This window comes from Amblyomma maculatum, chromosome 2 (genome assembly GCF_055883805.1).
Source record: "Amblyomma maculatum isolate TAMU_Amacu chromosome 2, ASM5588380v1, whole genome shotgun sequence".
NCBI classification, from domain to species: domain Eukaryota; kingdom Metazoa; phylum Arthropoda; class Arachnida; order Ixodida; family Ixodidae; genus Amblyomma; species Amblyomma maculatum.
In genome coordinates, this window is record NC_139345.1 from 7,152,895 (window position 1) to 7,180,394 (window position 27,500).

The 27,500-nt window shown below is 43.4% G+C and overlaps 1 protein-coding gene across 1 annotated transcript in view; it reads left to right on the forward strand.

The window, feature by feature from the left end:
* Positions 1–27,500, forward strand: part of LOC146197887 (cyclic nucleotide-gated channel alpha-3) — a 261,657-nt gene that overhangs the window by 57,862 nt on the left and 176,295 nt on the right. The gene's annotated exons all lie outside the window — the stretch shown is intronic.

A 27,500-nucleotide genomic window follows, 5' to 3' on the forward strand; every position in this document is an offset into this window, starting at 1 on the left:
GCTCGAACAACTGGTGCTCGCTGGCGCCAGGCCATCTTCTTTAATATCCCCCCCCCCCCCCCCCCCCCCCAAGGAGAGGAGGGAGCTATCCTGGCGACTTCAGGGGACAACAATACGTCTGCGTCGTAGTAGAGTTTTAGCCGAGAAACGTGGACAGCCTCATGCCCGCGTCGGTGAAGGTCTGGCGAAGGCGTCCCGGGCTCAACAATGTAACTGACGGGTGAGGTGCGCTCAAGGACGCGGTAGGGTCCTTGGTATCTTGGCAGTATCTTGGAGGAGAGACCAGGTGATGTACAAGGCATACGTAGCCAAACACAGGCTTGAAGAAGAAAGCTATCGGCGGCATGAGCTGAGTCAAAACGATTTTCTGTCGGCACTGGTGGGAAGGCGTGAGTGAACGGGCGAGCTTCCAGGACTCCCCAGCGGATCTTGCGGCTCAGGCACGGTAGTGGCTTCAGAAGAATCGGGCCGGTAAGGAAGTATGATATCGAGTGGTGAAGATGGCTCAAGTCTATATAATATAGGAAAAATGGCAAGAATCTCGTAGTGGTCTGCGTAGCGGTGTTATATTATTGCGTGACGAAGGGATGTGTCCCAGTTGGAATGGCCGGCAGCTACGTACATCGATAACATGTCGTCTAGGGTTCGGTTTAATCTTTTAGTCAGATTATTAGCCTGCGGGTGGTAGGCCCTAGTAGTGCTATGGGGAATGTTAGATTGCTGCAGGAGGGATGAAACCACTTCAGATAAGAATGCACGACCACGGTCGCTCAACAGTTCCCGGCTCCCGTGGCGCTTCGTGACGAAGGATGAAGTGGTGTAAGATGAAGGCAGCAACATCGCGTGCCGTAGCAGCAGGTAGAGCGCGGTTTCGGCATTGCGGGTGAGATGATCTACCGCTACAATGACCCAGCGGTTTCCGGTTGCAGTGTAGGAAAGCGGGCCGTAGAAGTCAATGCCTACTCGGCCGAAAGGTTTGATGGGCAAGGAAGTGGCTGCATGGGGCCGGTGGGATGGTGACGGGCGACCTTGCGGCGTTGACAATCAAGGCATGAGCAAATTTACTTTCAGACGTAGGTGTAGACGTAGGTGTAGACGTAGGTGTAGACGTAGGTGTAGACGTAGGTGCAGACGTAGGCGTAGGTGTAAAGTGTGTGAGTACTTTGAATTTGTGAAATCGGAATCGCGAAGAAACAAGCTTACAGTGAGAGCAATGTATCGGCAAATGTCATGTGGGGTTTCGCGTTTTCTGTTTGGTCTAAAAACATGAAGCATTTTTCGTATCCACTGCTCATAGCATTCGCCGTACGAAAGCTTTGCAGACGCTATACGCAGTGCTGCGTAAATTCTGGCCAATGGTCATGCGAAACCTTGTAAACCTCGAAGAAACGCGTTCCGCGAGTCACTGAAACGGGCTTACGAGCAGATCTGAACGTGAGTGGGATGCCGCGATGTTGGAACCTAAATTCTACTCACACTTCGATTAACCTTCACGGGAAATCTTATATATATATATATATATATATATATATATATATATATATATATATATATATATATATATATATATATATATATATATATATATATATATATATATATATATATGTATATATATATATACATATGAAGGAAAGAAGCCAACAGTCGGCGAGGCCAAGGAAAGCGTTGGGGATGGTACTTTATGTCGTTTTTTTTTTTTAATGTTTACTTGGATAATCACAGAAATTAGTAATGTAATATGTTTAGGGGAAAGATAATTAGACACAAAGTAGAAGAAAAAACAACGTGCCGATGGTGGGATCCGAACCCATCCGATGGTTCGGATCCGATGGTTCGGATCCCACCATCGGCACGTTGTTTTTTCTTCTACTTTGTGTCTAATTATCTTTCCCCTAAACATATTACATTACTAATTTCTGTGATTATCCAAGTAAACATTAAAAAAAAAAAAAAAAAAAAAAACGACATAAAGTACCATCCCCAACGCTTTCCTTGGCCTCGCCGACTGTTGGCTTCTTTCCTTCATGTATTATAACGAGCACCCTCATTTCCCCTATATATATATATATATATATATATATATATATATATATATATATAATCAAACAGGATGTCACACAACTTTCCCGATTATCTATTTTATTCCAACAGTTTCGGACGGTGGACCGTCCTTCTTCAAGGTAGGTACTAATTCTACCTTGAAGAAGGGCGGTCCATCGTCCGAAACTGTTGGAATAAAATAGATAATCGGGAAAGTTGTGTGACATCCTGTTTGAATTTAACTCTGGCCCATTAGTAACAAGCAATCCATGTCTATATATATATATATATATATATATATATATATATATATATATATCCAGTTAGTCTTGCAACCCGATGGCGCGCGTTTTTGAAAGTTGGTAGCAAGAACATAAAACACTACCGAGCAAATTTCTGTAGTTTTATTGGCTGTTATCGTGAGGTTAAACAATATGTTAAAAACCTCATTTGCGAATCTGCGCTCACTCCGTGACACACCACACACACACACACATATATATATATATATATATATATATATATATATATATATATATATATATATATATATATATATATATATATATATATATATATATATATATATATATATATATATAGGGAGGGGGTTGAAGCTCGAATGGGTCCGGTAGGCCATAGACTTAAAGTAGGTGACACACGGTAGAAAAATTAACACTTTATTCCGACGTTTCGGCCGGGGTCCGGCCTTTGTCAAGGAATGTAGAAAGAAGCTGTCGGTTCCCATTTCTTATATACATGCACAATCGAAGAACACGTGACCAGCTAATATCAACAAATAAACATCGAAATATCAAAAACAAGGTTTCACACGTGTGATGTAATGGCGGTGCAAGATATATAGACAGAATGACACGTGTTGCGCTTAGGTCATGCATCTTAATATGTTGCACAAAGAAAGGAAGATATATCGCTTAAAAGATTGTTGTCACTATCAGCGCACAAAACAAAATATCACGAGGTTAGGATGGGTGGAATACATGCCACACTTAATTCTGCAATATTCAGGAGGGGGGGGGGATTCATCTACTGAAATATCATTCTCATTGATAGGCGACAGTAGCAGATAACACGTCAGTAGAATTTAACAGTGAAATATAACTGTGATTTAGCGCGGTACACGCACACAAAAAAGTAAACAGTCACTGAAATCGCGGCATGGTGACAAAACTCGATTTTGTGCTCAATGCTATGGGGACAAAGAGAAGAAGTTAAAGAAGTTAATTGTTCGTAACAGTGTTGATCACGCAAGGAATCATGTGCAAGGTTATTGGATAAGTTGTAATGATCAGTGCATGTTACGGCAGGAAGCAATATGATCGTGAGAAACTGGCAAACATGAAAAAGATCAGTGTAAGTAAAGCATGACATCCTGTGAGGGGCTTTGGGCTGTGACCGTAACAGCGCAAGCGGAGAGGCAAACAGTGCAAAATGGAGGCAATGTCGATTAAACATAATATCTTTTGAGACGCTGCCAAAGGTGCTACCATTTAGTTAAAATGTAGCGACGAGAGACAAGTTAGCTTGCCAATGTTTTCATTCAGACCACAAGAAACCGTGTTAAACTTGTGTATTAAAAATGATTCGCGAACTTCGCGTTCATGGTGGGTTCTGAAACCTGATTCCAATAAAGTTACTTGCATTTTTTCAAAGGGGTGCTTGGTAACGTTTACATGCTTAGAGATAGGAAGGTTAGGAAGCGTATTACAATGAGCTTTATGGTTATTAAATCGGTATCTGAAGGGTGTTTCGGTTTGGCCAATGTACTGAATTTTGCAGATATAACATTCCAGCATATAAATCACGTTGTCCGTATCGCACGAGAAGTTGCCTCGAATCTTTACATTAAAGTTCGATGCAGTGCTGAAAGCTTTCAGTGATGTAGTCATTTGTGCACAAACTTTGCACCGTGACTTGTTGCAAGGATGGCTGCCGATTGGTGCAGTGGAGCTAGTTTTAGACGAAGTTAAAATATCACTGAGGTTCTTGTTACGGCGATAGACAACACGGGGGGCGTGCTCATAAATTTCTTTTAGACGATCACTTTGCATGAGAATACTATGATGTTTCTTTAAAATGCCTGCAACGTTGGGGACCGAGGCTGAATGCGTTAGCACGAGATTGATTCGTGATTGGCCGGATGGTTCCTTTTCCGCTTTGAGGAGAGCTTTGCGATCAAGAAGGCTTGCTCGTTCCACTGCATCATTTATTAGGCGCTCTGGATATTTGCGTTCCATTAGGGTGTTACGAAGGTTGGCACAGTGAAATTCAAAGTCGCGACCATCTGAACATATCCGTTTAAATCGGACGGCTTGTCCATATGGGATGCTAGTCTTCCAGTATTTAAGATGGCTGCTGTTGAAGTGCAGGTACTGAGGTCTGTCACTGGGTTTCCGGTATAGATCAGTGATTAGTTTGCCATTCTTTATTCACACTGTCACGTCTAGAAAAGCAATAGTGGTTGGAGAATAGGAATGAGAAAAGTTTATGGCCTCATGCACATTATTGAAACTAGAGATGAATGATAGAAGTTCTGCCTCACTATGTTGCCAAATAAAAAAAATGTCGTCTATAAATCTCTTGTAGTAAAAAGGCTTTAGCGGGTATTCTTCGAGAAACCGGTCTTCTAATAAGCCCATGAATATGTTGGCGTAGTTGGGACCAATACGTGTACCCATCGATGTTCCGTTAATCTGGACATAATGTCTGCCATCAAATTCAAAGTTGTTAAGTTCAAGTATTAATTTAAGAAGGATAGCCAATGTAGAACCGTCAATGTTACTGCATAAGTTTCGATCTTCAAAAGCCTTTACAACTGACCGGATACCATCGGAGTGGGGAATATTGGTATAAAGTGACGCAACATCCAGAGTTACGAGCAAGACGCCTTGAGGGATGGTGATATCAGCTATATCAGCTAGGAAATCAGTTGTATCCTTTATGTAGGACTGGTATGTGGCTGGAATCTTATTGATTAGAGTGTCCACATAGCGTGACAGGTTTTCAGTTACGGTTCCTATACCGGAAATGATGGGTCGTCCAGGGTTGTTAGGTTTATGAATTTTGGGCAATAAATAAAATCGGCCTGGTACAGGGCTGAGGGGAAGTATTGACTTTGCAGTGCTTTTGTCAATTTTTTCACTCAAGCTAAGACTGGATAAGGTTTCTTCCAAAACAGTTTTAAAATCCGCAGTCGGATCGCTTTCTAGCAGGCGGTAAAAGGAACCATCTGCCAGTTGCCTTTCGGCTTCCGCCGAAAGGCAACTATATATATATATATATATATATATATATATATATATATATATATATATATATATATATGTATGTATGTATGTATGTATGTATGTATGTATGTATGTATGTATGTATGTATGTATGTATGTATGTATAGGTGTGTCACGGAGTGAGCGCAGATTCGCAAATGATGTAATTTTTTAATCTCACGATAACAGCCAATAAACTACAGATATTTGCTCGGCAGTGTTTTAAGTTCTTGCTACCAACTTTCGAAAACGCGCCCCATCTGGTTTCGGTGCAAGTCTAACTTAATTTTTCTGAGGGCAGAAGAAGCTCACGAGCAATATTTTGCCCCGCATCGGAAGCTTTAGATCACTTCCATCAGTATGCTCATAAAAGTATCTCATAATTTTCTACAGTTGCCCCACAGTAGGTAAAACACACACCGCATTGGGTTTTTTTACTTAAAGTCCTAATTATTCGTTATGACCGTAGGACAAACTTCAAAAACCTAATTCTGTTACTTACTGGTCCTAAGGGCTTCAGTTACGAATAACCAGAAATTTTTCGTTAGATGTCATTTCCTTCAGTCTAACCATACAAAGCACGGGATTCTTTTTGTGCGGGCTTATTTGACGAATACTCCCCAACTCCTTTTTGCAATTCTAAACCAGCTCACTTTGAACATCTTTGATGCCCTTTCTATATTTACAAACGGTTCAGAAAATAGCAAAAGCAAAAATCAACCATACCAGATATACGTCGCCGTATTGTTTTTCAGTCCCACACAGTACCGCGGCGCTGAAATGCTTGAAGTATGCTAGTCACACGAGAAAACTAAGGGACGGGCCAATAGATGACAAGTACGCGCCGATCACCTTACTTTTTCAAGTGCGTCATTAGGTGCAGGCATCATCATAATGTTTGTCTTTGTTCTGCCACCTTATAATTCCGTCGTCTTTGAGTTGCGAAAGTTACTTCCCCTAATCATCTCGCGACACAGATTCATATTTCTAAAGAACGCCGCTAAAGAAAAAAAAAGAAAAAAAAACAAGAACAACGTGTTAGGTTTCGTTTTAAATAGAAAAACCGAATTCAAAATTATGAAGCGATTCGCTTGCTATTTAGAGAAGAAAGAAGGTATGAAACTGTGAAAGAATGAAAATCGATTTAGCGAGGACATGAGCGCATGTTTCTGATGAAAAACTGCTTGGTTGTCGGAACGAAGTTTTACATCCCGCGCAGTACCGGCAATTTAAGCCTTACTTCTGGTAAAAATTTTGTTTGCCTGAAATCGGCCTCTCGGGTCCAGCTGTGTTTTTTTCTAGACCGCGCGATCGTAAACATAGAAAAAAAAAATCAGATACTTCCAAAAACTTACAAAGGCCTGATGGCGTTTTAGTCGTCTTCCTATCTAGGACGCTAAGCTCGAAAGCAGCTCAACTGGAAAGGAAGAAATGGCTGCGCGGGTGGGTGGTCCCTACTTTTCAGTGTTTTATATTTATGTTTCATGATGGTTAATTTTTAGATGCTTTTCTTTTCTTGCGGACGCCATTATAAAGTGGCGCGCTGAATGGACGCAATGCAGCGGAGTGAAGTCGGAAATACTATGAGAAAATGAAAGCAGAGTTCTTCCAATAGATTCGTGTATAGAGCTGGTATCTATGGGTGTTTCGTAAGGGAAGTGGAGAAAAAGTCAGTTGCAAGAGAAGATAAACAAAAAATCATTACAGTTACAATACGTACCGGGGCATGCCGGTGATCGTTCGTCTCTGACACAAAATCAATGGCATAAGCATTTAGGCTTCAGTATTTCATTGATATTTAAAGAAATAATAAGAGTAATAGATGTCTTCAGTTCTGCATAATTGGCAAAGATTTTGTAACACTTCCCAGGCACGCTTTAAAGATTACACTTACAACTATTACCGATAGCTACACGCGATAATGCCCAGGATTCATACAGGTGTGTGAGGAAATACAAAAAGGGCCTTAAAACGCATGCCAAGAGATAAACGAACTCGCGAATAAATTTGTTAATCAATATGAAACGCGTTCCTGTTAGGACGTTCCTCTGAGTGCTGCACTTTGAGGAAACCAATATTTGAGGTCTGAAAAAAGAAGCTGGCAAAAATAAAGTATTTGAGCCTGCTACGCTGGTTACTCGCGTGTCTGTTTTATGCTTCTATTCTTATCGCAACCGAAGCAGTGTGCATACAAAAAACAAATATCAACTTACTAGTGCTAACCTGAAAACAGGCGAGAAAAAAAAATTGCAATGGTTTCTTAGAACTTTTAACAATGTGAAAGCGAAAGCCTAGGTGGCCGTTGTGTTGATCTGATGCTGAGGTCATAGTGAAGTTTGTAAAGTTTGTCTTTACCATGCCTCGGATGTAAGACCATTTGTAGACCATGTGGAGTTTAAGTTGACAAAAACTCGTTCCCATTAGCCAGCCAGTTTGGTTGATTGGCCACTAATTTCCCGACTTCAATGTATAGATTAACCACAGGCCCCGGTATGGCCAGTTTAGCCTAAGCATAGTAGACCAGCCGCCTGATCTTAATGACTAAAATGCATAATGAGATCAGTTTTTACTCACTGTGTTCCGCGGTGGTAGATTCTCCGGTAGTTTGGAACATACATATCAGTTACACACCGTAAGATTAGGTGTTTACTCCTCTAGCAGGCGATTTACCACACTGAGGACATGCAGAGAACGCATCCACATTCTTATCCGGAAATTTCAAACGTAGTAGAGAGCACCATTCAAGTTTCAGTTTTGGTTTCAAGTCTCCTTCGAGCCAAATGCTGTCACTAACTGCACCCATGGGATTGACCACAAAGTCGTTTCTGGTTATCGCTCTGCGCTGCCGCCCTTGTATTGGCTTCACAGCGGCCGCGCCCGTCTATCACTTGACTGGCCCTCTGAAATGTGCCCTTTTAGGCTCGCTCGGCTCACTGCTCCTCCGAGCCTTCTGTTCGCCCCCCCCCCCCCTCCCCCCCAGCATCTTCTCCTCTCAAGGCGGCAGCGGCGTCTGTCCAACCATTCTGCATTCCAAAAACGCCTGCGTTGCACTAAGGTCGCACGTTGCTCTCGTCGCGCTACAGCATCATCCATCGCCGCTTTCTGCCGATGGCAGTTACGACGAGCCCACCCGCGACTTCTTTATGCGTCGTCATCTATAGTGATGTGAATTGAAGATCGGAGCCCACGCGGCGCCGTGTACAAGTACCACATTACACAGGGCACATCTCAAACCCACAGTAAATACTGAGGTGAATCTGAACCAAGTTTTGTGAAAATATAAAGGCACAAAACTATTTCAGCTCTTGGTGGATGCCTTATACTCCTATATGTTGAACCTCACGGTCTGACCTTGAAACGTAGAGAATAAAGGCTTTCCTCTTAAAACCATTATGTTTGACTGACAGGTCAAGGAGCAAATCTACAGGGTACAAACACAAAAATGCAAAAAAGAAAAATAGTAACTTCCAGGCGACCGTCAAAGACAAAGCAAATTTCTATGCAGGTTTGTTGATTAACCTCTCCACAATGTAACGTCCTTCATAAATGGCGCGGTTCTTTTCGGGGTTACCAGCTTCATCTGCCAAGAATAGAAAGAAAACAGTACAAGAAAGGAGCCTAATAAGCACAGCTTAAACGGAAAGACGAAATATTGAGAGCGCAGTAACGAGGCAGGAGCCTTGTGACCGGTAAGACATGCAAGAAAACATTACACTTGCGCACATCGCTGATCACCACGTGGTACTTGTCGAGTCGCACGCTGACGTAACTGTGTGGACAGCGTCGCTATTCCCGTACGACGACGCGGTTCCACTGACGTCCCTCCAGCAGCTACCGCTGTGAAATTCGCGCGTAGTGTAAAAAACGCACAAGAACGATAGAAACAGCAGCAAGCCCTTTGCGCTAGCTACTTTTCTGAACATGCATAAAAATATGTCATTCGGCACGTATTCTTTCGATTGCCCTGTAGACATTTGTGGTTGACGTGCTGACAAGGTTGCCCACCTTATCTGTGACGAATAAAAAGAAATCGGAGAAAGAAAGAAACTTACTCAGCATATTTCTTTAGACATGGAGCAGAAGAGGAGAAAGTTGCTTTGAGGATTAAATGGCTTTCACCTGTCAGCGATGCAGAGTCTGTCTAAAATAAAACGAAGAGAGGAAGAAAATAAGCAGTGCTATCGTTTCATCTCCTGATTAGTGGCGTGACAAAATATTAGCGCTATAGTCGCTGTGGCTCGGTGCATTTTGCGGTTCGATCTGCTGCCTATCCGAAGGCCGTGGGTTCGATCTCGGCAGAGGGCCATATATCGCAGATCGGTGCGGTGTCAGCTCAAGAAAGGAAGCCCAGGTATTCTAGAATAATCTGGGACTGTCCAGCGTACGGTGTTTTATATAACCCTAGTGGCGTTAAACCGTACTGTTTCTCTTCGTTAAACCTTACATTTTACCAGTATAATAAGTATGCCCATACGTGAATGGTTCAGGCTGCAATAGTTGTTGTTGTTGTTGTTGTTGTTGTTGTTGTTGTAGTGGTTATTTATTGTATGTACAAAAGGAAAGAAAAGATGTTTGCCAGCCCCGGTATCTGCCATCTTATATCTGAAACATAATGTATTTTTGGCGATGTTATAAGGCGTCAGCAGAGATGAAAGCTGGAACATATACTGCTATGAGTTGCAGCTGCGCATTTATAGTTTATACGCAACTCCCTTTGTCATAACACTCTGCTGAACAATGAAGTGTTTGCACCTCGCTGACAAAATTATTCCACAGTTGTAAACTACTTCGGCATACGCGAGGGCACCGTTTCCGCGAGAACATTTCTAGGTATATTGAATAGATGGCTGTGCCTTTTACGTTTATAGATGCTTTCTGTTCTCTTTGTATAACCGTCCTGCAATGTTCATAGTAGGTGGACAAAGGACAAAGGAGAGAAACGAAGGACAAAGGAGAGAAACACAACCGGCGAACGCTGACTCGCAACTAAATTTTTATTAAGTAGAAAGCGGATTCTTATACAAAGCTTCACATGGCGTTAAAAAACAAAAAACAAAATGAAGCCCCTGGAGAGGCAAATTCAAGAGATATTCGTTTCACTCATAGGCCACGTGGATGTTCGTAGATGACAGCCAAGAGTACATGCCCTCGTGATCTAATGAAAACAGCTAAAAGCTCGTAGGGAGCTCTGAAAAGCTTGATATAGCAAACATGTTGAGGTTTTGATGTGAATTTATTATTTGGCGCTTTTTCTCTCACCATGTTGAAAAAACATCACCTTTCTCGGGATACAAACTAAAGGCGGGTTCACATGAAAGCAAACTGAGCGGCGAGCAGCAGCGACAAAGCGAAAAATTGGAACTACGTCGCTCTCGCCGCTCGAGCCGCCGCCACGGCTGAAAACAGGTTTTTGCGCCGCCGCGGCAGAAATTGCTAGTCGCTTGCATGAGAAACAGGCTTAAGAAAGCCGAAGGCTCGAAACCCCTACTTCGTTTCCTGGCCCACATCAGAAATAGACGTGAGGCTTATGCGAGTGTTATTATTGTTTTTTTTTTTTTTTTTTCTGCATGATGCTCAATGGAGACGCGCCACCTGAAAGTAAGGATGAAAGCTACTACATTGGAAGAAGAGCAACGCGGGTTTAAATCCGTGAATATAAGCGCCTTACACTGTAATCAGCTTCGGTATACGTGGGTGACGCAGGATGCCCGTTGTTCGGAGTGAGAATATTTGCTTGAACGCGTTTTCAGTTCATTTCCTTGAGCTGACATTGCGGTTGAGCCCAAGATGAAAAACAGCAGCACATGTAATAAAGTATAATATCAAAGTATTGACTTTCTCTTGAAGCCTTGAAAAATTTTGTCGCACACAGACATAAAAGCCTGCACACCGACGCACGCACTGATGTACGGCAACTACTTCAGGCTCAATTTTTCAAAAACGCTGTTTCAAGGTTAACAGAGAGATCAACACGTTATTTTGGTGCCTGGAGCACGTGACATTTAAATTAAGAGGCTGGAATAAACAGTAAAAAAATTTCCAGCGCACAATATTAATCCCCTTTTTTTTAATTTACCTAGTCTGCCTATTGTGATACACTTTTCATTAAATATGTGACGGCCCTACGTACCGAAATCCATCCCAGGCTTTAACACTTTAGTGGAGGTAAGTGTCAGGCATATCTCATAAGCAGCTAAATATTGAAGCCCGTGAATGCGGAGAAGCGACAAAAAGAATGGAATGGAACGCAGATAGTGAAGAACAAAGAGGCGAGCGATCTGGCGGGGCTAAAGCGCTTTGACGAAGACGGGCCTGGAATATGAACAGTAACGCGTGAAAAGTCTATGGCGGTCAGCGGAAGAGTAGAAAAGCGGTAGAAAAAAAAAAGTAGACAATGAAAGAAAGGATGTAAGTAGAAGCAGTCACTGATGGGAAACAAAGGGAAGCATAAAAGGGAAACTAGGGGAGAGGAGGAAAGATATTTAGCAGAGGAGGAAGAACTGGCGGCGCCCAGCCGGGCAGCCTTTGGGCTGGCCGGCCTGGCGTCGCTATGGAAACAGTTGCCTTGGCAACCGGCGGCGCTTCCCATCCTCTGTCCGGGCGGTGTAGTGGGGAAGGAGAGGATCAAGAAGAAGAAGGACCGTGAAACCGTGTGGGCAGGAAGGGGGAGCGAAGCAGCTCGGTGAGACCCCGCCAGCAACAAGGTCGTCCGGTGCGGCGCAGGCATCGGGACGCAGCCATGGACCATCGGCTCTCGGAAGCCACCACCACTGCTTGCTGCTACTGCTGCATCCTGGGTCTGAACCACCGGACGATTCTTGCGTGCAGGTGGCCGCTTGTATATCCGGCGTTAAGTGCATTCCGTACGATACAGTCGTCACGAAGCTTTGCGATGGTACGACAAGAGATATCGCTTATCTTGCAAAATGCAATTGCATTGCAGGAAGGAGAAACACGTGATTGTTAAAACGTATTGTTGCCTGCCGAACAGAATGCCATGTTCATGTGGATTCACCCGTAGAATTATTCGCCATACCTTGTTCGAAGTCACCTGATATACTTAACATCTAAAAAGGGCACGTATCAGAACTTAAGAAGGGCGAAGGAGTCGCCAAGCCAGCATTTTTCACCTCACAGAAAACAGGACTTTTTGATGAGATGTTTTCGGTGCCTTAGAATACTTCTTCAATTTCTATATTTCTGCTTGCTTGTTTTTTCCTTTTTCTGCAGTGAAATTGGCACATCGTTTCGCGTGACTGAAACAGTGCGTTCGTTTCAGTTACAAAAGTTTTGATAAAGAAACGTTTTTGGAAATTCTTAAGTATTTTAACAAAGCCATCTATTTTATCCCAACATTTCAACCACATCTGAAGAATGAAGCTAAAGCTCCTACATTCATAACTTGACGTTTACACCGCTATGGGTTTTTATTATTTTGCATCAGTTCTTCCTGATACGTATATAATTTGGCATAGGAAGTTGGTAACTGTCAGCACTGGAAACCTCCTCTGCACACTTAATCTTCATGGAGTTCTTTAAGTGACCTCATCTCTTAAGAAAACTGCTTTGTTTCTGCTTCAGGTGTGAACTGTATAACTGATGTCTTCCCAGAGGCGTTCTTGAAGGATGGGGAGTAAATGTGTGAAAAAAAAAAGGGGTGAACGCCAGGATGTATTACTTGGCCAAAAAAACAATTATTGCCCCTCTTAATTTGTGTTACTCCAGCCTTGGAAACTGCGGAAGAGCTCACAAACCATCGGCAACGGGTGGTTATAGTAGTTTGAAGGTTAACCGCCGTTTACCTTTTGTGGTGTGTGGGTGTGCGGCTATGCTGCGTCACTGCTAGTTGCATGGCGTCCTACCTTCACGATATGTGATCTCGCACATAGCGTACGTCGCATGTCTTATATTTTCCTCGTATTTCTGCTTTCTCTCAGAACTTTTCACTGTCCATGATCAGAAATAATCTGCATAGAACAAAAAACCTGCGTTTCTTGCCCGGGTTGCTAAGCGGTTAGAGCGCTGGAGCGCTCATCACGAGGACGAGGGTTCGATAACCACCGCGGTGAATGCGCTTCTCTGGTAGCGAAACGAAAAGTGCCTGTGTGCTGTGGGATCTCCGAGGACGTTATAGAACAACACCAGGTGGTCAAAATGAGGTCAAAATTTCCGGACCCCTCACCTAAGGTATCTTTCATTGCAGATGTGTTCATGTAGGGTTAAAGTCCTATAAACCAACCTAAAGCTTTGCAACAAATTTTGTTTTCGGGGTACTCCACTGAGTGCTCATCTCGGTTTCGCAGAGTAGTACGCCTGTAGTAACATATACTAAACCCCTTACAATTATTTGTCCCGTTCTTTCAAGGTAGCAGCATTCGCACTAGCAGTTAAATAACCGCTGGTCGGTATAATCCTAGCAGGTACTAGCGTGCAGCTCTCTCCGAGAAATGGTGGAAAAACTTGACGAGAAACACTTTGGTCTGGCGGTGAAAACGATACGTATACATACCTTTGAAAGGGCACTCTGAGGCGTGCCTACAGGGGAAGAGGGCTCGCGGAACGGAGCCTAGTCATCATTAGTTCACGAAAAATCCCCGGGCACCGACGCTAGCACTCCTGTTTCGGCCGGCTTTGCCGGGCGCCCTGGTACTCGTGGCGCCGACAGCCGAGCGTGAGTAATGACGCCCGCTGCTTATTAACGAAAGGAGCCTCCCGGAGGAGGCCTAACTATGACAGAGATTGAAAAGACGAGGTATACACTATTCATGGCGCAGCATAATGTATACTCGCATCTAATGGAACTCTCGGTTTTGCGAGGTACGCGCCGAAGCGAATGCCAAAAAGAGGCACTTACAGCCCTTCGCTTTGAAGCTGCTCACAAGAGTGCGTTTCTCTCACGTTTGGAGACGGAATAACTTTCCTGAGCATGCCTTGCATTCAGTGAACTTTTTATCTGCTCCTAAGTAAAAGAAAGTGCATATCAATATATTTTTTATTTTTCATGTGGCGCTCCTTCACCAGTGAGATAAATCACCAAAGCGAAGACTGTTTAATATTAGAAATTATATACGTCTTAGATAGCGTTTCTAATAAAAGCGAATTCGTAATAATGACAGTCACAAAAGCTGTCATGTCATTGATTGGAATCTCTTGCCGTCATAGCCTTTCGCATACAGAGGAAATAGCGTTACTGTTATCCTTGTTCTCAGTAAAAGCGGGATATGGTTAGTTCCAAGTTTAGGTCATAGTTAATTTATTAGACACTCACTGTCTACGTTAAGCACCTTATCCTAGAGTGCCTCTATTTATAGGGAATCTATAGTTGCAATAAGCGCTAGGTGTCGTTTGTTATCGCGCCAGAAAAACGCCACAATGGTGGACACACATTGGTACATGCCCACATGGGCTGGCTTGTGTGACTCGAGCTTCCAAAGTCCCGCTGGGCTCGACTCCCGTCTCAGAGGAGCTACCAAGAGAATTGGCAGCTACTCTCAACCCGGCAATGTGATTTGTGCTGGTCATTTCACACAACGCCGCAATCAACCAGAGCACGGCCAATGACAACTGCCATTTATACCTTTTAGAGAAATTCCTGCGATTTTTCACTCACAACTTTGACGTCGACAACGCTGACGCGGTATTTACTAGAGAGCAGGACCCCCCGCCCTTCCCACTCCCCGATAAACAGTTTTTGTGCAGTCGTTCCCACAGCCAGGCGTGAAGGGTAAGCGTACGAGGTTGGAAGAGATTGCAAGGCATAGGGGAAGATGATTGTAGCATACGGGGTTATATAGGATGAAAATTGTCAGGTACTGCCTCTATTCGACCGATTATAGTGGGAGATGACAATGTATTTTACACGATACTTGCCTGATACAAATTTTTGCCAGCTATTAGCCTCTTACGCTTTCTGCGGTACAAGTGGCGCCGCCATCTGCGACCAACCGCGCCGAATGGCGGATCTTTAAATAAGGTTATAACTAGCGAAAGCATCCACCGCGGAGGCTCAGTGGTTAACAAGTGACTAGCTGAACCCGAGTACCTGGATTCGAACCAAACAGGTTCGATTCCCCCCAGTGGTGTGTGTGTGTGTGTGTGTGTGTGTGTGTGTGTGTGTGTGTGTGTGTGTGTGTGTGTGTGTGTGTGTGTGTGTGTGTGTGTGTGTGTGTGTGTGTGTGTGTGTGTGTGTGTGTGTGTGTGTGTGTGTGTGTGTGTGTGTGTGTGTGTGTGTGTGTGTGTGTGTGTGTGTGTGTGTGTGTGTGTGTGTGTGTGTGTGTGTGTGTGTGTGTGTGTGTGTGTGTGTGTGTGTGTGTGTGTGTGTGTGTGTGTGTGTGTGTGTGTGTGTGTGTGTGTGTGTGTGTGTGTGTGTGTGTGTGTGTGTGTGTGTGTGTGTGTGTGTGTGTGTGTGTGTGTGTGTGTGTGTGTGTGTGTGTGTGTGTGTGTGTGTGTGTGTGTGTGTGTGTGTGTGTGTGTGTGTGTGTGTGTGTGTGTGTGTGTGTGTGTGTGTGTGTGTGTGTGTGTGTGTGTGTGTGTGTGTGTGTGTGTGTGTGTGTGTGTGTGTGTGTGTGTGTGTGTGTGTGTGTGTGTGTGCGCGTGTGCGTGTGCGTGCGTGTGCGTGTGCGTGTGCGTGCGTGTGCGTGTGCGTGTGCGTGTGTGAGAGGGGGGGGGGATTGCTACTACTACTAGGAGTGCTAGCTTAAACTGCATATTCCCATTTGCCAGACAGACACGATCAAGCTGCCTGGGGAACGAAACGATGGAATGCTGTCTAAATTCTCTCCTTGCTCACTGCTGTGCGCTTTTTCAACCCTCTACACAATGGGGACACACTGTATTGCGTTCCTTTAGGCTCCTGGTTTTGAGGAAAACTTTCGTCAAACACAAGAACTCCCCAAATATTTGATTTCCTCGTGGGGTAGCTAACGAAAGCAACAGTCATCACCCCTTCTTTTCTCAATCCTGTGAGAGTGGCTACTTCGATTAATCATAAACAGAATTGTTCGAATATGCAAGAGAGGAAACGCACTCTTGCTGATGCAGTTTATATAGAGTAAGTTATCAATGTAAGACATAGATAACCGTTGCGGAACATAAACACAGTAACAACGACAACTCCTAGCAACAATAATAAAATAACTTTGTGATGTGAGAAAGCTATAAAGAAGAAAATATACAACGGAAATTTGGTTTACGGGGCTTAACGACCCAAAGCCACTCAGGCTATTAGAGACGACGTCGGGGTGGGCTCCGGAAATTTCTACCACTTGGGGTTCTTTAACATTCATTCACATTGCCCAGCACATAGGCGCTTCGCTTTTCGCCTCTATCGAAAAGCGGCCGGCGCGGCCACGGATTCTATATCGGATCCTTGGGCACAGCAGTCGAGCGCCTTAACCACTGCACCACCACGGCAGGGCAGATGAAGCAATGAATCAGCTGTGTCCGCACTACAGGTAGCATCTCATATTCCTTATTCATTGTGTAATTTATTCCCGGAAGTAACAGCTCATTTTCATGGCTCGAACCTGGTAGAACACAACATATGCTAGCACTGCTGCTCTAATACATCTAGGCATTATGAATTAGGGGTATTTTCCAGTCATCGCCCCACAGTCTGCATTTAGAAGAAAAAAAAAATCCCGAGGAGAAATTACATTACAAGTGGAGAAATAAGAAACCGCAGCTTTCCCAGCGGATTGTACACCACGCATTTTTAGATTCGCATAATGGAGGTGCCGCTTTCTGTAGCTCCCGAAGAGAGAAACGCTGTTCTTTTGGAACGAGCTCTTTTTCGTTCTTATGAAATGGAGTCGCCGGAAGGACATTTTTCAATGCCACTTTTAATGGTGTTACAATGTGGGCAGGGAGGAAAAATGGCGCCAGAAGCTTGTATCGAATGCGCCTGATGTTGGTTTATGATAAAAAAAAAGTAAAGCGTAGAACGTTGTTAGCCAAGCTATAAAAATAAAAAAAAAAGACATCGCTGTAGCCTTTGATGCTGACATCCAGGTACCCTGCTGCAGTTTGGACAAAAAAAAAAAAAAAAAAAGCCGTAAATTATCGACGGACGCAGATAATTTAATTCACGTCACGGTACTCTGGGGATCGCTCGAAGGCTCCTTAATTCCTAAGTCCTAAATAGAGGGCTTGTCACCATTCTAAGTGCGAGCAGTTTAGATAGCTATTTCGTCGCCAAATATTTTACTGGTTCTCCTCTTTTTTTGCACAAATTGCTTTCTACGTGAGAAAAAATCATCTCGTAAATACTCGTTCCCTCTTTGGTACATCTCTTTTCTGCATCTAAACCTACAACATATGTAAAAATGCAAAATGTAACTGTAAATGAACCTGTTTTCATATTTTCACATGGCCAAAGGACATATTTAAGCTTATATTTTCATCATCTTAGTGCCGTACATTGGTACTCACGGCAATGCAAGTTAGAAATATGAATAGACAACTCGTATTTATAATGGATTTAAATCATTGTGGGAAGTGCGTCGTGAGAAATTTGGAACCGCTCTTAGCTAGCACCTTCAAGATTGGTGGCCTTTGGCTCTTCAGTCGAAGAAGGCTCATTTTCAGGTCTAGTTGCACGTGCGTGTAACGACTTTTCAGCAATAGTTAACCTCCACGTTATAGCACGCGGCGAAAAAGGCTGCAGCGTCTCTATGCTTGCCCTAAATATTGTTCAAAAAGCACTCAAAATCGAAAATAGAAGCTCCTAAAGCAATTAATAGAATTTGAATCTCCTTTTCGGCAATAAAAGCCTAATTTACTGCGTCGGCTATCGTTTCTGCCAGGTGTTCCAACCAGAGTAGGTACTGGAATTTTCATTGTTTAATCACGCTCGTGGAAGCAAGCAGGCAATCAGGCAGAACAAAAGAAAAAAAAAAGCTTCCCGAAATGAATATTTTTACATCATGGTTCACGCTGCCGGGACCGGTGTGGGCAGGCTAGTCGGTTTATGTATAAAGTTCTTACACCGTGCAGATATTATTCTGCCTAAAATCAAAATCGTGTTTGCTAATTAGAAAGGTATACGTAATCCGCGAGGGAACATATTTTATCAATTTATTCGCTTGAGTACGAACTAACTCATACACAAACACAACGCTACCATCCCTCGGCGTAAAATAGGCCTCAAGATTGATCGCTTGGTCGCTCGCCGTGTTGAAGTGCGTAAGATATCATTAGTCAGGTTACCTGTAAATATTCAATGGGCCCTCCTTCGTCGATGGCAACAATACTAGTTTCGTCGTAGGCTTGCAGACATAAGAAGAAATTATGGTCTTTTAAGCTGTGCGACGAGACAGCGTTAGTGGTTCCCATCTGCGGATCCACTTTCAGATCTCTGATCGCCATTTATCTCCTTTACTATTCACTTAACCATTAATTTCTTCATTTGTGTTTCTATTGCGCCCCGCGTGCACATTGACATACAGCCGTGAGATGCCACAATGTGTAAAAGGCCACAAAAAAATTAGATAAAGCCCTGCTGTAACCAAGCCGTATCTGTGTAACGTAGGAGTAGTGTGTCTCACTCGGAATCCAAAATTCCTTGGTTCGATTCGTACCTGCTGCCAACAATTACCCACTAACTCAACCATGTCATGTGGTTTAGCGACGACACAACATCCGTCGACTAGTGAGTGCCCGGATGTACGCCACGCACCATCTACAACCTACCATGGGCATGTCCACGCCGCTGTAAGATTTCCTGCACAACGGGATGCGTAACGCTGTTACATGAAAAGACTGACTAAGAACAGGTATGGAAACGCAGCATCATTTTCGATAGCAGATTAATATTAACAATACCGACCATTTACGTCGTTCTCTATGCGCGACTCAATTTTCCCTGACCTCTCGGCTTACGTCAGGGAGGCACTGTGCAGGCGTTGTCTGCCTAGTTGGCGGAATCCGGATGTATTCAATTCTCACGTCCGCATGAGCTAACAACTCAAGTTCATCCGCCAAAGCATCGTTCTTAAAACCTCTAATGCATAGCCGCGGCAAGTTTGCCTCGAGAACAGTACAAGATGATCAACAAGCATTGACCTACGGTACATCGAAACACGGCTGCCATGGCTGGAGCCGAACCAGCGACATTTGAATCCGTTGCCGAGATCCGAAGCCACTGAACCACAGCCGCGGGTCGTTCTGAACATTCAAATGCAGACGCGCTTTATATATGAATAATGGTAGAAGGAAATCATTTTGTATTTGGAGGTGTCTGCCTTTATCGATCAAAATTAAGTATCAGCCCGCTAAAACAGTGCATCAAGGCTAAAAATGCCAAAAATATTAGTTCCCAATGCAAAGCTTTAACTATCAATTTTTTTTAAGGGAGCATGCAATACATCATAAGAACTGCACCCGCACCGGCTCGTAATTTCAAGCACTGGCTTGCAGACATCGTCAAAGAAACAACCGATGTCAGTAGAACCACCGCTGTTTCAAGAACGCAAGAAATCTGAGTGTGTACATACATACATACATACATACATACATACATACATACATACATACATACATACATACATACATACATACATACATACATACATACATACATACATACATACATACATACATACATACATACATACATACATACATACATACATACATACATACATACATACATACATACATACATACATACATACATACATACATACATACATACATACATACATACATACATACATACATACATACATACATACATACATACATACATACATACATACATACATACATACATACATACATACATACATACATACATACATACATACATACATACATACATACATACATACATACATACATACATACATGCATGCATGCATGCATACATACATACATACATACATACATACATACATACATACATACATACATACATACATACATACATACATACATACATACATACATACATACATACATACATACATACATACATATAGTACTTCATTCCAAAGCTAATCTCGGTGAAAATGGGTGCGCACGTGCTACCAAGATCACTATTTTTTGAGAAGCCTATTTAGTGCGGTCGCTAGAAGCCTTCCGAAAACACCAGCTTTGAGATGTGAAGAGCGCCTAATTTGCCTGAGACAGAGAAATCGCTGCTAGGCGCTGCACTTTGACAGAAAACACGACGAGTTCACTTTGTACGCAATTGTGTCTATAGCTCCCGAATAGGGTTAAAAAAGAAAGTGTGCAGACAGTATTCAGTCTACTCAAATATGGCAGTATATTAACGCAGTAAAGGGAACGTGTCAGTATTTTTCTCAGGAATGCCAAAAAAAAAGGAACACGATGCAGTTACTGGCCGAAGTGGATGATGATTGTAATTTTGCTTGCGTTTAAATCACGCGAATGTTATTGCAGCTCCTTTTAGAGCTGCAGCTGTGTGGCTCAGATCCCAGTTGAGGACACCACGCTCAGCAGGGGAGCTACTTTTCCTTATTCTACCTTTATTTTTCCGCCTCCGTTTTATCGCACACGGTCCCAACACCACCGTGTTTGGGCGATTCGTCTAGCGATACATTACAATCAAACCCAGCACAAAGTAAACACTAGAAACCCTCACGGGAGCGTTCGACTCTTTTGGCTGTGCGACCTCAAGAACAATTTCGTGTCCGTCAGGAGACACACACTGAGTGACCCAAAAGACATTTGTCCCCCTACGCATCTACGTACATCTCGGTGCCGAAAATAGAGAAGATGAAAACAAAACAGCGAAGGAAATGTACGACGAAGAACATTGCCCATTCCCCCTTTCTCGACTTATGCCTTGTGGCAAACTCTTCGAAAAAAAAAAAAAAAAAAAAAAGAACATTGCGAACAAACACACTGGGAACGAGCAAAGACGCCAGTAATCGAAATTTCTCTCCGTGATACATCGGCGACCGAATTCGTCCAATACACTGGTCGGAGGGAAGAGAAGAAAGATCAATCGGATATCCCTTCTCGTCTCCGTCGTAGTCGTCTCGTATAACTCTTGCCACTGCTCGTACCCAGTTATTTCTTTTTCGCGAACTCACATCCCAACCCCGGCCCGTTCGTGCAAAACGTCCGCTCTCTGTAGTCAAATATGCGACGAGGCGAAAAGGCGGCGCCGGAGAGCAACGCTTCGCCGGCGCCGCCACCACCGCCGTATCGTGTTCGCCGGGAGCCTCTTTTCCTCGTCTTCCGTGCTTTGGCGGTGACTGGAGAGCTGCTCCGCACCCCGAGCGAAGCGAGCTTTTTGATATCGAAGATCTCGCGTTTCTTTTCTTCTCTCTCTCTCTCTCTCGATGAGGTGCTCTGCATATTTCAGTTTTCTTAAGGCGTGCTTTTGTTTTCCACCTGAAAAGTGGGTCCGATCTGCGCTAAACCTGTTTGCAGAGCGAGTATAAGTTTTTGCTCGGGTCGCAAGCCCTCCCCCCCCCCCCTCCCCCTCCCTTCCCTCTCCCCTCACATACACACACACACAAAAAAAGACGAGCGCGTCACGCTGTACTTGTGCTTAGCTATGTGCAAGCGTTAGTTGGCTGCCCCTTTCCTTCCTCTTCCTTCTTCATTTATTTTTGGAGAGTGGCCATGATATGCTCGTGGCCGGTGGCGGTCCGTGGAACGCGCGATTGCGATTTCAGGACGAAAACGGGAAGTTCCACGAAGCGAAATAAAAATGTATACTTTTTCTCCCGTGTTGCTTGTGTCGAGTAAAAAGAACACGGAGCCGAGGAATGCCAGAGCTCCGACTCTTCTTCCGAGACGCATGACGCATCTTGTGTAAAACAGTAAAAAAAAGAACGACCGTAGCCAATGCATGCTTCTGTCAGCTCTATAGAAACGAGGCGAGTAATGTAGGAATGCACTTTTGGCGGGAACGCAAATTTGTGCAAGTATATGACACGCAGCTCAAGTAGTCAAGGCTGGAAATATCGCCGGACTCAAGGTGCTTGTTTTCTACTTAAATCGTGTTCAAAACAAGCGCGATGTTTACGGTTTTGCCTTTCTATTATTTATTTGTTTTCCTATGTCGCGCGAAACTGCGCTTGTCTGAAAACTGTTAACTATGCGTTTTCGGGCAATAAAAGAGAGGGACATTACATACCTAAATGTCATGTGGCGTAAGATAATATTCTCTGAAGAGATAGTGGGCACTGTGTGCATTACGCCGACGAGATATGGTGACTAAAATGAACAAGCTGAAGAGATATGGTGAAAGCGACGCATTGATTATGAAGGGAATGAAGAACGCGAAAATACAATGCAAGCCGTCCAAATGTGAAGTACCTTTTGCGAATACGTGGCCACTCTTTAAGGGCATCCACACTCGGCCAGCACACTATAGTGGCCAAAGTAGTTGCACAGGACCCGTGACAATAGAGGAATAAAAACTAAGCTGAGAAAGAGACAGAGATGAGTCATCTTTTATGTCATTACGATCCAAAGAGATCATTAGCGCATTGACCACTTAAGGTGCGTTAAACGGATGCGAACATTTTGCCCTAAATGGCGATCTTTGATTGAAGCCTTTACACCTTCGCCTCAAAACGAGAGCGAAATGAAAGTGACGTGCTAGCTCACATACCTCGCATTTGATTCTCTCAGCTAAAACGGCTGCAATATTTTGTGAAAAAACGTTGCCTTGAGAAAAGCGTCGTGTAAATATGACAAGCGGGAGTGTCTCGGTGAAATAATTCACTCAAACATATTTTTTTTTTGTTGTCAGAGCATTCAAGCTTCCCTGCAGACACCACAGGAATAGTAATGGAAATATGTCGTTCCCGTCATACAAATTATCCTGTGAAAATAACGTTCCAAGGTTGTCGCGCATTCACTTTCTACGATTTTATGAATGCACACCTCCCACCATTCTCGTGGCTAACGGAGACAAAATAAATCAGCGTACTCTCCACGCAATGATGTGCAAAGAGGAGAACACGAAGCCTGGCTACGGTGAAATCTTAAGCTACGGTGAGATCCTAAGTGAGACCTTAAGAGAGATCTTAAGTATCCCTTGAATGTGTTCACTAGCTATACAAAGCGCATTAGAAAAATAACAGTGGCAGTGGACCCGACGACAGTGCGGACCTCCCAAGGACCTGTAAATCAGCCATAACCGCATCAATTCGAGAACATTGAAGGCATAAAAATATTTTCGTATGTCACATTGCGTAGCCTAGGCAAATGCCACTGTGGCTGTCAATCATGAGTAACGAAAAAAACGTTAACCGGGGAACTCACCGCGGGACGAGGAAGTGAATATCGATGCAAGCAAAGAAGGTTTTCACAGGAGCAGAAGGCCAAAACAGGCGTTCAAAGAAGGACACTGGCATGAGTTGGTTTAGAGAAACGAAGCCTTGGCACATTGAGCGCTCGTTGTGTCGTCCTCTAATCTTGTGCTCCCGTCCACGTTCCGCGCTGTTACCTCAATATGCGTAACCAACATGCCCAAGTTGCTATTCTAGCTATTATTGAAGCCTTGGCGACGCGAACTAAACAGTAAGTCCTCTCGCAAGAAACAAACGGAAAACGCAAGAAAGAGAAGGACCACCAAGGCAAACATCGGCGTCGTCATCACTGTCCCAGCTGATACGAGGGGCGGCATGGAATACGAGGTAATGAGAGAGAAGTCATCGTCCTCTTCACATCCACAAGGGACTCATGCCAACGTTTAAACAATAAGAAAAAAAGACTTTTCCGATCTGCTAAGCGCTCAAGCAATGCCTCTGCATTGGATAAGTATTTCTGCGCCGCTAAAGAGTATAAAAGACAATTACACACCTCTAAACAAATTTTTTTTCAATAGCAATCTGCCATCTATGCTGCCTAATGACCCCAAAAGGTTTTGGAAGGCAATCAGTCCTTCCGTCTCAACCAACATTTCTTTGCTTCGTAGTGACGGCAGCAATGCACAAGATCACGAAGTCGCTGGCATGCTGAATAACGCTTTTTGTGCTGTTTTCACTAAAGAGACCTCTGTCGACCTCCCTTTGCCACCAGAACATGCTCATCCCCAAATGTATCCTCTAACTATTGACCCGAACGGAATTTCTAATATCACTGATAAACTAAAGAATTCATCCTCGGCGGGAACCGACGGCATTAATGCTAAGGTGCCTAAGAACACTAAACATGTCAGTAGCCTTGTTTTATCGCTCATTTTTCAGCAGTCGCTGAGCACTGGTACCATTCCCATGGACTGGAGGATGGGGAAGGTCGTTCCTTTCTTCAAGAAAGGTAATCGCTCGTCACCCAGGAACTACAGACCAATATCCCTCACCAGTGTTTGTTCAAACATTATGGAGCATGTTATTTATTCCTTTCATCCGTTGGCTATTTCCATCCTAATCAACACGGCTTCCGTCAAGACTACTCTTGTGAATCTCAGCTTGCTCTTTTCCTTCACGATATTCACACGAACCTCGACCTTAACCTACGCACAGACTCCTTTTTTTTTTAGATTTCGAAAAAGCCTTCGATAAAGTCCCACATCGCCATTTGCTGCTTAAACTATCTACCCTTAATTTAGACCCTTGTGTATTGAATTGTATCAATAACTTTCTAACAAATCGTCTCCAGTTTGTTGTCGCTAACTCCCATTCATCTACCCTTTCCCAAGTCCGGTCAGGCGTTCCTCAAGGTACTGTACTTGGCCCCTTACTTTTTCTGATTTATATTAATGACCTGCCAAATTGCATAACATCTAACATACGGCTGTTTGCCGATGACTGTGTAATATACCGCACAATAAATAATCAATCTGACATCGCTATCCTACAGAATGATCTGCTTAACGTGCAAGAATGGTGCGACACCTGGCTTATGAAATTAAATGTTAATAAAACGTTTCATGTCTCTTTTCACCGTCGGCGTAACAACTTACCTTCTACCTATCATCTTTACGATTTTCCTATAACTAAAACTGACACTAATATCTAGGAATTCACATCTCCAGTGACCTATCCTGGTCCAGTCATATTTCTCATATAACCAACTCCGCTTGTCGCGTTCTTGGCTACTTACGCCGCAACATTTCATTAGCTCCCCCTTCTGTCAAACTAGTTGCTTACACTTCGCTTGTCAGACCCAAACTTGAGTACGCTCAAGCTATATTCGATCGTCACCAAACTAATCTGATCAATTTACTGGAATCTACTCAAAATCGAGCCTCACGTTTCATTCTTTCAGATTACTCCTATCGCACCAGTGTTACCGTACTAAAATCCAAACTTGAACTTCACAATCTAGCTTTAAGCCGGAAACTAGCTCGCCTTTCTCTTTATCATAAGTTTTATCACAGCTTGCCACCTAACAACGTGTTCATCCGTCCAGCCCATTGGTCATCTCGTCATCTCCACTCCAATGCTGTCTATCCCCAGCGTGCCCATACGACAACATTCCAAAAGTTATTTTTTTTCCGCACTGCCCTGGATTGGAACGACCTTCCCGACCATATCGCCTCACTAACCGACATTCATCATTTCAAGACTGCCATTGAAAGACATTTTTTATTGTAACCGCCGTACTTCAATCCCACCGCTCATGTAATACCCCTTAAATGAGGCCTTTGAGGATTCAATAAATAATAATAAAAAAAAATAAATGTCGCCACAGATAATGCAGTGACCCAACCTGAACAGCACGGACCCATGTTGCTACATCTGCCATAACGGCATCAGTCTTTAGTGACGTTGCGCCGCAGTGTTACCACCAGGGGATCAGCCTACAAATACAATACGCGGACAGTGAAGCACGTGCCTGACAACGTGCATTACTTGCCGGCGCAGGTTGGACACTGAGCTTAATTCCAAAATCTTATCATTGCTTTTGCTGCATTGCTGCTGCCTATACCGAGTGATTTTTGTGTCTGCGACTGTGGTATGGCGCCAGTCTTGATGATTTTAAGAAGTAAAAGAAGAAATGAAATAATTTAAAAATCAGTTTGAACGGCAGCTCAAAATGTACAGGTACACTTAAGCTCCACTGTTAAGGATGCGAAATGATAGCGTTTAGCACACACGGACAATGTTTTTTCACATTTTATTTTTTTTTTCTTAAATGTTTTAGACAACCATATTTAGCATAACCAAACGTTCGCTTGCATTGTGAATAGTATGACACATTTGAACGCGATTTTCATTCAATAAATTAATTAGCAACATCAAGCATTGGCTTTTGATCTTTAGAATTTTGACAGTATCGACACCCCCCGAACCTCTTTTTCAAATATATAATTTATCATTTCTTCAATAATTCAATTATTTACAATAGTTTCATTAACTCATCATTGCCGGTCACACAACATGCAATCACTCATGAAATACAAGAACCACAAATTATTATGATACGATACGCCGGCCCGTATTATTTCCGACGACGTTCCGACTAGACGAACTCTATGAGCTGTCGCTTAAAACGGAGCTGACAGAGTTGAAAGGGAGCCTTGAATTTTTAAGCAAGCCGTATGAAGTGGCGAGAGAACAAAATGTACCGCTAGCCAAGTAAAACAAAGCATTTAATATGCAAAGAGATGCTTTTTGAAAAATTAGTACCTAAACTTGCTGAAAGATAAAATCTTCAGGACCATGGAGTCCAGTAGCCACACAACAGCCATTTGGAGAATAATCAGATTAGATAAGAAAAGAAAACAGAAACCTGCCACAATACTGAGTCACATTGGCACTACTTTGGAGGAGATAGTGACAGAAAATGACAATCAGCTCTTTCACTGGTTAAACCCCGAATGAAAATTCGCTTTTGAACCTAATAGTCAAATTCGAGCACCTATCAAGCGCTACTTTATGCTCCTTAAGGAAAGAAAGTTAGACTTTTCACTGTTAGACATTTCGATATCTGAGATACCCGAGCTGCGGTCGGCGGGAAGAAAAGAAAAAGGAACAGCACAAAGTGGGTAGAAGTGAGAGGCAACTAGAAATTACAATGAGAGCTTTGTACATCATTTACAAAATACAGACGGTTTACTCCTAGATGGGGCATAATAACAATTTCGCGTCATAGACTGAAAACATGAAGCCTAAGCATCATCGAAATATTTTTATCTTTAATAAACCTCCGCCTTTAAGCAGAGAGAGAGTTGGCCTAACTTGTTCACAGCCGATGCACCTTCTGGAACGTGAACGTCTGAATGCCTAAGTAGCCGGG